The following is a 10,181-nucleotide window of genomic DNA, read 5'->3' on the forward strand; positions in this document are numbered from 1 at the left end:
AGAGAGAGAGAGAACCCAACCATCCCCAGATAGGCAAGTGGTCATGTAAGGAGGGAGAGAACACAACAACTACAGGAGACAAAACCTTGAAGGATTCCAGGCCTTCTGAGAGAGACAGGAGGAAGCCATGCTTTCCATGCCTGAGCCCCAGCCTGTGCAAAGATTCAGATGGGTGTGGGAGATGTAGCCTTGTATACTACAAGGAGAGGATCATTGGAACCCAGAGTGCTTGGAAAACCAGCCAACGAGCCAGGTGGCAGCCGGCAGAGAAGGTTTGGGGGGCCAGGGTGAAAGGGGGCCAGGAGGACTACTTTGGGAGGCAACTTTGTGACACAGGGGGTAAAGCACCGGCCCTGGATTCAGGAGGACCCGAGCTCAAATGTGGCTTCAGACACTTGACACTTACTAGCTGTGTGACCCTGGGCAAGTCACTTAATCTTCATTGCCAACCCTCCACTAAAAAAAAAGAGACTACTTTGGTTTGGAGCATGGATTGGAGAAGAGACCGGAGGCAGGAAGGGCCCTGGTGGAAGGTGATGAGTTGAGAGCTAGGGCTTCAAGGGTGAAGGGGGTGGGGGGACCGAATCGGGGTGTCCTGGAGAGGGAATGTATGAGACTTGGCTTATGCATGAGGGGAGGAAGGGAGAGGTGTGGGGAGGAGGGTCCTGGAGGGGAGGGAGAGATGGGGGGGGCAGATCAGGGAGGGGAAGGACAGATTGGGGGTCCGGGAGGGGAGGGAGAGGTGGGGGAGGGGTCCAAGAGGTGGGGGACAGATGGGGGGTCCGGGAGGCGGGGGGAGAGGGAGGAATGACAGGAGCTGTGAACATGCCACCATCTGCCACCTGGCAGGTTTGTACACGTTTAGCCGGAGGCGCACTTGGAAAACTTGGTGGCCTCAGCGCATGACCAGGTGTGGAAAAGTGAGGTGCAGAAGCAGGGAGGGGGGAGGAGGGGGGAGTTGGCTTGTTTCCCCCAAGGAACTCAGGTGGCCGGTGCTGCACGTGACCGCCCCAAATAGCGTCACCGAACCAAGACGGGAACATTTCACTGGGGGGGGGCAGGGCGGGAGGGGGAGTGGGGGGGGGGGGTCGGGGAGGGTGGGGGGGGGGTCGGGGACGGGGAGCAGCAGGCCCTGGGCTAAGGCTTGGGGCCGGAAGCTGCAAAGGGGGCAGACGAAGCTCTGGGGACAAAGGGAATAAGCGGGGGCGGGGGGGGGGGGGCGTTGGAGCCGAGGTCGCCCAGGGGCGGAGCCAGGCTGGCCCGGGCGGAGCTGGCAGGGGAGGGGCCGAGAAGTGCACGCAGAGAGCCCGAAGCGCGCCAGGCGGGGAGCCCGAAGCGCGCCAGGCGGGGAGCCCGAAGCGCGCCAGGCGGGGAGCCCGAAGCGCGCCAGGCGGGGAGCCCGAAGCGCGCCAGGCGGGGAGCCCGAAGCGCGCCAGGCGGGGAGCCCGAAGCGCGCCAGGCGGGGAGCCCGAAGCGCGCCAGGCGGGGAGCCCGAAGCGCGCCAGGCGGGGAGCCCGAAGCGCGCCAGGCGGGGAGCCCGAAGCGCGCCAGGCGGGGAGCCCGAAGCGCGCCAGGCGGGGAGCCCGAAGCGCGCCAGGCGGGCAGCCTGCGAGCTTGCCTGGGGCCGAAGCGGGGGAGGGGGGGGACGCGCCCACAGCGCGCGCGGCTGCTCCTCCTCCTCTGGGGGGATCGCCCGAAGTTCACGGGACGCCAGAGGCGAGGGGCATTGACAAGGACACGCGTCGAGCTGGGATTCCAGTCAACAGCAACAGAGACAGAAGAGGAGACGCGAGAGGGAATTGTGGGCGGCGGCTCGGGGAAAACCTTTACACTCACCTGTTTACTCACCCCCTCCTCTGGCCCTGGGGGGAGAGACCAGAGACAGGGAAGGGCAAGGACACCCAGGGACAGAGGAGACCAGATGGCGTCAGAGCCACGGGAGACCGAGGTAGCCCGGCTGAGGAAGAGTCTACACAGCTCGAAGGGGTCCGAACATGTGTCCCATGTGGCTGCACCCCGCGGAACCGAGGGGCAAAGTTGCAGGATGCGGGTGGGGTCTGCATCCCCACCACAATTTTCTGTGAGCTTCCTGCCTTTGGAAAATTGTGTTTTATTGCCTCGGAGGCTGCTGCCCCAACCTCCCACTCCTGCCGCCTTTCTTTTTTCAGGGTTCTGGGAGTGACTCTGAGGGCTGGGGGTGATTTTCTAGTTCGATAGCTCATGAGCCCCCATTGGTGTGCTTCCCCCACTAGTGACCAGCAGGCTTCATGAGTTTTTACTGAGGTGGTCTAGTAAGAATGGTGGGTTATAATAAAACCAAACTGAACGTACTCTCCCTGACACAGAGAGTCCAGGACAAAGTAGGGTCAAGGTTAGAGAGCCCCTGTCATTCTCTGCTCTTGGTGGCTACAAGTCTTGTGTGGGAGGTACTTGGAGTTCTGGGGATGGTGTCATTTTCTGCCTGAAACTGCATCTTCTTTGTTCTTGGTTTCTGGCAACACCGTCTTCAGCCGCCCTGACACAGAGACACAGGGGGACAAGGCGGGACGATGACAAGTCCAGATCTCTTCCAAACTCATCCTCCAGTGAAAGGGCAGGGGAAGAGACAGGCTTTCCTCCTTTCCCTCCATGAGATAACCTTTTCTCAGAGGCTTGGCTAGAATTGCTTCTACCCCGGACACTGTGGGCACCCCACCTCTCTCTCCTGCTTGTCCTCCTCCCTCTCTGACCGCTCTGTCTCTGCCTCCTTTGCTGGATCCTCCTCCAGAGTACACCCTCTAACCACAGGTGTGCCTCAGAGCTCTGTTCTGGGCCTCTTCTCCCTCTAGCCTGCTTCACTTGGGAATCTCCTCAGATCTGCTTAGCCTGCCCAATCTCTCTGCTGACCTCCAATCTCACATCTGCAAACACCTTTCAGCCATCTCAGACTCGACATCCATTGTGCAGGCTCCTGGACTCCTCACGCTCTCATCTTCCCTCCCCTGTGTCCAATCTGTCCCAAGGCCTGTCAATTTTACCTTTGCACCATTTCTTGAATACACCCCCTTCTCTCCTCTGATGCCAAAACCATCATGGTGCAGGCTCTCGCCAGCCTTCTGGCTGTGCCCATTACTGGACTCTGGGCAGTCTTTCTGGCTGTCCTGCCTCAAACACTGACCTCCCTGGCTTCCTTGAAGTGCCATCTGAAATCCCACCATCTACAGGAAGCTTTCCCTAACCCCTCTTAATTCTAGCACCTTCCTTCTATTAATGATTTCCTATTTCTCCTGTGTGGGGTGTGCAGGGAGGGCTAGCACCTCTTGTGGGAGGGCTGGCAAGCCCTTTTCAGGGCTGATCATCCGCCTTTGGTGTCCACCTTTGCCCAATTCTCACCACTGGCCTCAAGAAGCTGTGGTAAGTGCACCCCCCCAAGCATCTCAGCAGATTGGCTAAACCAGGTTGAGAGCAATTGAGGGGTCTTAAACCCTTCAGTGAGTTGGGGGGGTGTCTACTCCAAGCCCATGAAGACTTCCCCCCAGGAACGGATGGATGAGAACAATCTTTTTTCTCCAAAGGCCGTGAAGGCCAAAGAAGCAGGTGCTGTGGAGTGCTTAGAGCTTGGTCAGACGTTGGGGACACCATGGGCATCCCCTATACCCTGGGCCATCTCCAGTTGTTCTGCTTTTGTTCTGCTCCTGGATGTGATGACCGTGGAGAAGAAAGTGAAGCGGATGACTTTGTCACTTAAATCCAGTTCAGGTCAAGAATCACCCTGTGATGTCACTGGTCCTCTTTGAAAAGAAAGGAATAACAATTTAGCTCGTCTAGAGCTTTTTTGTACCTTTTTTGGTTCCTTGTCTCCCCCATGAGATTGTGAGCCCCTTGAGGGCAGGCAGGAAATGCCTTTTTGTTTCTCTTTGTATCCTCAGCGCTTGGTGCTGAAGTGCCTAGAACGTAGGCACTTCATAGATGTTTATTAGCGGATTGATTTTTTAATTTATTTTTGTGGATTGATTTGAGTACAGCTTTACAGAATATCTGGCCCAGTTCATAGCTCCATTGATGGTGTATTGGCCTGCCTGTTTCCCTGTAACCTCTGTTATGGGGAAAGCACGTGGGTCCTTAGGATTCTGCTGTAAAGAATTACACTCTGGCAAAAGCCCTAGCTAGGAATAAAAGGACAGGTTTGTTGGATACAAGAGAAACTGGCCAGGAGGAAGGCTTAAAACTCTTTCCTCCCCGACTAGACTGGGGAGCGACCTTTTATAGGGCCAAGATGTTGTGGGTGAAATGTCCCTTATTGGGTGGTGGGTTGGGGCTAGTCTGGTGATGGGTGGTTACTCTGTCCTGGTGGGTTGCAAGCAGTGTCCTGCTGGTCGGTTGCTCTGTCCCCTCCTGGTGCAGCCACGCCTAACAGCATTACCTCATCGAGGGGGTGAGGAGGACTGGAATGAAGTGTGGTGGTCCTGGAGCTAGATCAGTCCAATCAGGTGCTGCTTATCTCTCTGGTTGTGTCTGCCCTTTGGTTTAGTTTCAAGGAGAAGGTTCCTTGATCTCAAGGGAAAACTCCTGGGGTTTCAAGGAAAGAATTCCTTGATCTCTCCAGACAACTTCTGGGGTAACTGGGGCCCATAATATTCCCGTAACACCTCTTTTGTATTGTCACTTGCTCTTTTGCCAATTTTGCCAATCTGATGGGCATGAGGTGGAACTCCAAAGTTGTTTCAATTTGCATTTTTTAATGATCAGTGATTTGGAGCATTTTTTCATATGGCTTGAATTTTTTCCTCTGAAAGTTGTTTATCTATATCCTTTGACCATTCATCAGTTGGGGAATGAAAAGCTTGTCTTTTAACTTATTTGACAACTTTACCCCAACTAATGGTTTGTTCATTGTCATCCCAATTAAATTACAAAAAAAATTTACTGAGCTAAAAAAAATCAGCATTTATTTAGAAGAACAAAAGTCAAGAATATCAAAGGAATTAATGAAAAAAGCATAGGGGCAGCTAGGTGGCTCAGTGGATAAAGCACTGGCCCTAGATTCAAGACGACCTGAGTTCAAATCCAGCCTCAGACACTTGATACTTACTAGCTGTGTGACCCTGGGCAAGTCACTTAACCCTCATTGCCCTGCAAAAAAACCCCCAAAACAAAACATTATTTAAAAAGCATAAAGGAAGGAGGTTTAGCAGTAACAGATCTTAAACTACATCATAAGGCAGTAATTGTCAAAACCATCTGATGCTGGCTAAGAAATAGAAAGGTGGATCATGGGAACAGAGTAGACATACAATATACAGGAGCAAATGATTGTAGTAACCTTGCATTTGACAAATGTAAAGACAAGCTTTTGAGATAAGACTTCAGTTTGGTAAAAATTGTTGGGAAAGTTGGGAAGCAGTTTGGCAGAAATTGGGCATAAACCACTATCTTACGCCATTTACCAAGATAAGGTTAAAATAAATACACAAGCTAGATATAAAGGGAGATATTATAAGAAAATGCAACATATTACCTATGTTAGACTTATGGATAGGAGAACAATTTATGAATAAAGAAGAGACAGAGAGCATTGTGAGGTATAAAATGACTAATTTTGATTCCATTGAATTAAAAGGGTTTTGCACAAATAAAACTAATGTGGCCAGGTGTAAGAGCCAAATTTAATATGGGGAGAGTTAATTGGGTGGCTTGCTATAATATTGGGGTTCAGAAAATAATGAGGGACCTCTCCTCTGAACTGCCTTTTTAGTTATTTCTCCCAGGCCAATAGGAAAGGAGCTTAACAGCCTCTTTTCCACAAACAAATAAGGTTTTATTTAATGGGAATAAAATACACAGCAAAGGTGAAATTAATAAACTCAAGGACAAGGGAATAGTGAAAAAGGAAAATGGATAATCTCCCTGGCTCTAGCAAGGGTTGTCTCAAACCCAAACTCGCTTTCAGCTCAGCTAATTCAAAGGGCTGGATTTAACTCAGCACCGGGGGTCTGTAATTTCTATGGGAGTCAGCTGTTCACCCTGTAGTCCACTCCGAATGCTCCTCCAAGGCCAGAGAGAGACTGAGAGTGTGTGCTACTTCCTGTTGGGGTCCCTTTTTCTATCTTTTTCTCCCTCCCTGAAAGGGGAGGTCTTTCAAGTAGTGGGGCTGAGACTGGTTCCCTGTTGATGACATAGTCCACAGCCTCTGAGGACACTTCTTCTTAGGGTTGGCCAAGTTTAAACTAGGTGGCTAAAAATCTAATCGTTTTAAGTTGGTACTTAGTAGTTTCTCATTCACACCCAATTCAAACACTACTAAATCAATCAGGTTGAACCCCTGGGTGTCTGCCAAGTTCCATTATTTTACCACACAGGATTAGAAGGAAAACAAAATTGTTAGAATATTTTTATAGTCAGTTTCTCAGATAAAGGACTTGTATCTCAAATATGTAAAGAACTTTGTCAAATTGGTAAGAATATGAGTCATTCCTCAATTGATAAATGGTCAAAGGATTTGAACAGGCAGTTTTTTGATTAAAAAAAAATCAAGATTACACATAGTCATGTGAAAAAATGCTCTAAATCATCATTATTGACTAAATGCAAATGAAAACAGCCTTGAGGGGATGGCTAGGTGGTGCAGTGGATAAAGCACTGGCCCTAGATTCAGGAGGACCTGAGTTCAAATCTGGCCTCAGACACTTAACACTTACTAGCTGTGTGACCCTGGACAAGTCACTTAACCCCAATTGCCTCGCCAAAAAAAAAAACCCCAAACCAAAAATAATACAGCTTTGAGATATCATCTTATGCCTATCAGATTGGGTAAAATGATAGAAGGGGAAAGTGACCAATTTTGGAGGGGACATGGAAAAATTGGGACACTAATTCATCATTGGTGGACTTGTGAACTGATCCAACCATTTTGGAGAGCAAGCTGGAATTATGTTCAGTTATAAAACTTTGACCCAGTAATGCCACTATTAGATCTGTTTCCCAAGGTGATCAAGAAAAAAAGGAAAAGACATATGTTCTAAAATATTTATAGCAGCTCTCTTTGTGGTAGCAAAGAACTGGAAATTGAAGGGATGCCCAATGATGAGCTGGTTGATTTTAGAAAAACATGGAAAGACTTGCATGAAATAAGAAAGAGTGAAATGAACAGATCAAGAGGAATCCATACACCGTAACAGCAATGTTGTTCTGTTTTTAAATTTAATTTTATTATTTTCCAGTTACATATTACACATAAGGCTAGTTTTCAACATTTGTTTTCACTGGATTTTTAGTTCCAAATTTTTCTTTTCTCCACTCCTCCCTTCCTTCCCTCCTCCCCAAGATGAAAAGTAGTCTGATATGTACAATCACATCACATCAAACCTATTTCTACATTAGTCATCTTGTGAAAGAAGAATCAGAGCATAAAGGAAAAACCTCAAACAAGAAGAAAAAAAAAACAGTCCAAAGGTAGAAACAGTCTGATTCAATCTGTATTCATAATCCACAGTTCTTTTTTTCTGGATGTTGAGAACATTTTCCATCACCAGTTCGTTGAAACTGTTTTGGATCGTTGCACTGCTAAGAAGAGTCAAGTCTGTCCCCATTGTTCATCACACAGTGTTGCTGTTACTGTGTGCAGTGTTCTTCTGGTTCTGCTCCTCTCAGTCAGCATCAGTTCATGTAAGTCCTTCCAGGTTTCTCTGAACTCCTCCTGCTCATTGTTTCTTATAGCACAATAGTATTCCATTACATTCATATACCACAACTTGTTTAGCCATTCCCCTATTGATGGACATTTCTTTGATTTCCAATTCTTTGCAACCACAAAGAGAGCTGCTATAAATATTTTTGTACCTGTGGGTCCTTTTCCCTTTTCTATGGTCTTTTCGGGATACAGACCTAACACTGGGTCCAAGGGTATGAACAGTCCCATAGCCCTTTGGGCATAGTTTCAAATTGCTCTCCAGAATGGTTGGATCAGTTCACAGCTCCACCAACAATGCATTAGTGTTCTATTTTTTCCACAGCTTCTCCAACATTTATTATTGTCCTTTTTTGCCATATTAGTCAATCTGATAGGTGTGAGGTGGTACCTCAAAGTTGTTTTAATTCGCATCTCTCTAATCAATAGTGATTTAGAGTATTTTTTCATATGGCAATAGATAGCTTTGATTTCTTTGAGAAAACTGCCTGTTCATATCCTTTGACCATTTCTCAATTGGGGAATGACTTGGATTCTTATAAATTTGATTTAGTTCCTGATATATTTTAGAAATGAGGCCAGCAATGTTGTTCTAAGAGCAACTTTGAATGACTAAGTCATTTTTGGTATTAGAAATACTCAAATCAAATACAAAGGACTCATGAAGGAAAATGTTATCTTCTTTCCAAGAAATGACAAATAGAAGTAGGGCCAGTATGGTTTTACGTATATATATGTTTGTGGCCTTCTCTAGGGCTGGGTGGGAAGGGAGGGAGAAAAAACCACAACGTGCTCAGCAGAGAACAAAAGAAAACTTAGAAGGAAGCACAGAAAAGCAGGGCAGCTTTGACAATGATGCACAATGTGAAATGGAAACACACGGTTTTGTGTTGAATCTTCTTTTTATGTATGTGATTTTTCTTTGATCTCTTTTTATTGATGTTCAAAATGAATCACAATTTTAAAGAAATGATTATCTGCTGCAGGTGCTGTGTGTTGGGGAGGCATGGGTCTTAAGGGACAGCAGAGAGTAGGTATATGGAGGGCAGAGTGGAATTGTAAAAGGGGCCACGGTGGTAGAGAAGTGTTGGGCCAGGACAAAAGATGGACAGCACCCGATTGAGAGCCCAGGCTGACCCCAGGGACCATACGATGGGCAGAGAGCTGGAAGAAAACCTCGGCATGGGGTGGGGAGGAGGAAAAGGACACCCCTGGGAAGGGCTCACCTGAAGACGGGACCGAAGCAGCTGTGGGGGATGGGCTGCCACGTGCCTCATGGGAAGAAGCAGTCCCCCCCCCCCAAGATGTAGCTCTGTGGGTGCCTAAGTACAGCCTGAAGCTTTTGCATTGGCTGCTGCAAGCAGCTCTCAGCAGCCTTCAAGGCTCCGAGGATCTGCTGGCCATCTACCCATCAAGGGTAGTTGTCTTCCTGAGCGTTAGCTGGGCACACAATGGCCGAGGCTGAGGCCAGGGATTGGAGGGTAAGCCCAGAACCTCAGAATTCTGGGAGCTCCATGAACCGGGCCAGTGCAGCTCAGGGGTGAGTGGGTGAGGGCTAGGTGGGGGCCACAGGGAGGAGGCTCATGACTGCATCCTTAGTAGTTTTTTTTTTAAGTGAGGCAATTGGGGTTAAGTGACTTGCCCAGGGTCACACAGCTAGTAAGTGTTAAGTGTCTGAGGCTGGATTTGAACTCAGGTACTCCTGACTCCAGGGCCACCTATCCACTGCGCCACCTAGCTGCCCCTGCATCCTTAGTTTTAAAGCCAGAATCATAGCAGAGGGGGTGCAGTAGATGGCCTGGCCCTTGGGGGGACCTGGGGGAGAAGGGGGGGACTCATGTGGAGGGAGCTGTCGTGCCAGAACCAGCTCACAGCGCAAAGAGGCTATTGTCTGAACCCCGAATTTTCCCCTCTACCAGCAGGGGGATTTCCCTGGGCCCTGGTCATTTCTCCATTAGTACCTCTAGGAGGGTGCACATTTTGTGCATGATGACTGACAGTGTTAGTATTGGCCACTTTTTCTTCCCTGTGTCCATTCACTTGTTGTGTCTTAAAGACTGCCATTGGATTGGCAGCTTTAGCATGGTCTACAGTAAGGGTTCAAGCCCTATTTGCATAATTAGACTTGGCCAAAACACCTCCCTGTGTTCGACCCAGTTGGCTGGGGTTTCCCGTGGTTATTTGTGGGTGACCACCCCCTGGCAACTGTAAGCTTCCTGAGGGCAGGGACACTTCCAAGTCACTCGCTGACCCCAGCATTCCCTCCCCTAGGGGGGGGGTGGTTCCCAGGGCATAGGAAGACCATCTTGGTCGGGGACTTGGGGAATTCTATGGAGGGGGGAGGGCTGTTTTGGGGAGGCCTTGGGAGAGAAGATGCCTTTGGGTGGGGTCATATGATGATATAAAAGACTGTGCATGTGTGGATGTTGAGGGAGCATGGGGGGTGGGCTTCTCCTGGATGAGGGGCAGCTAGATGGTACAGACATCTACTAGCTGTGTGACCCTGGGCAAGTCA

This window comes from Dromiciops gliroides, chromosome 4, assembly GCF_019393635.1.
Source record: "Dromiciops gliroides isolate mDroGli1 chromosome 4, mDroGli1.pri, whole genome shotgun sequence".
Lineage (NCBI taxonomy): Eukaryota > Metazoa > Chordata > Mammalia > Microbiotheria > Microbiotheriidae > Dromiciops > Dromiciops gliroides.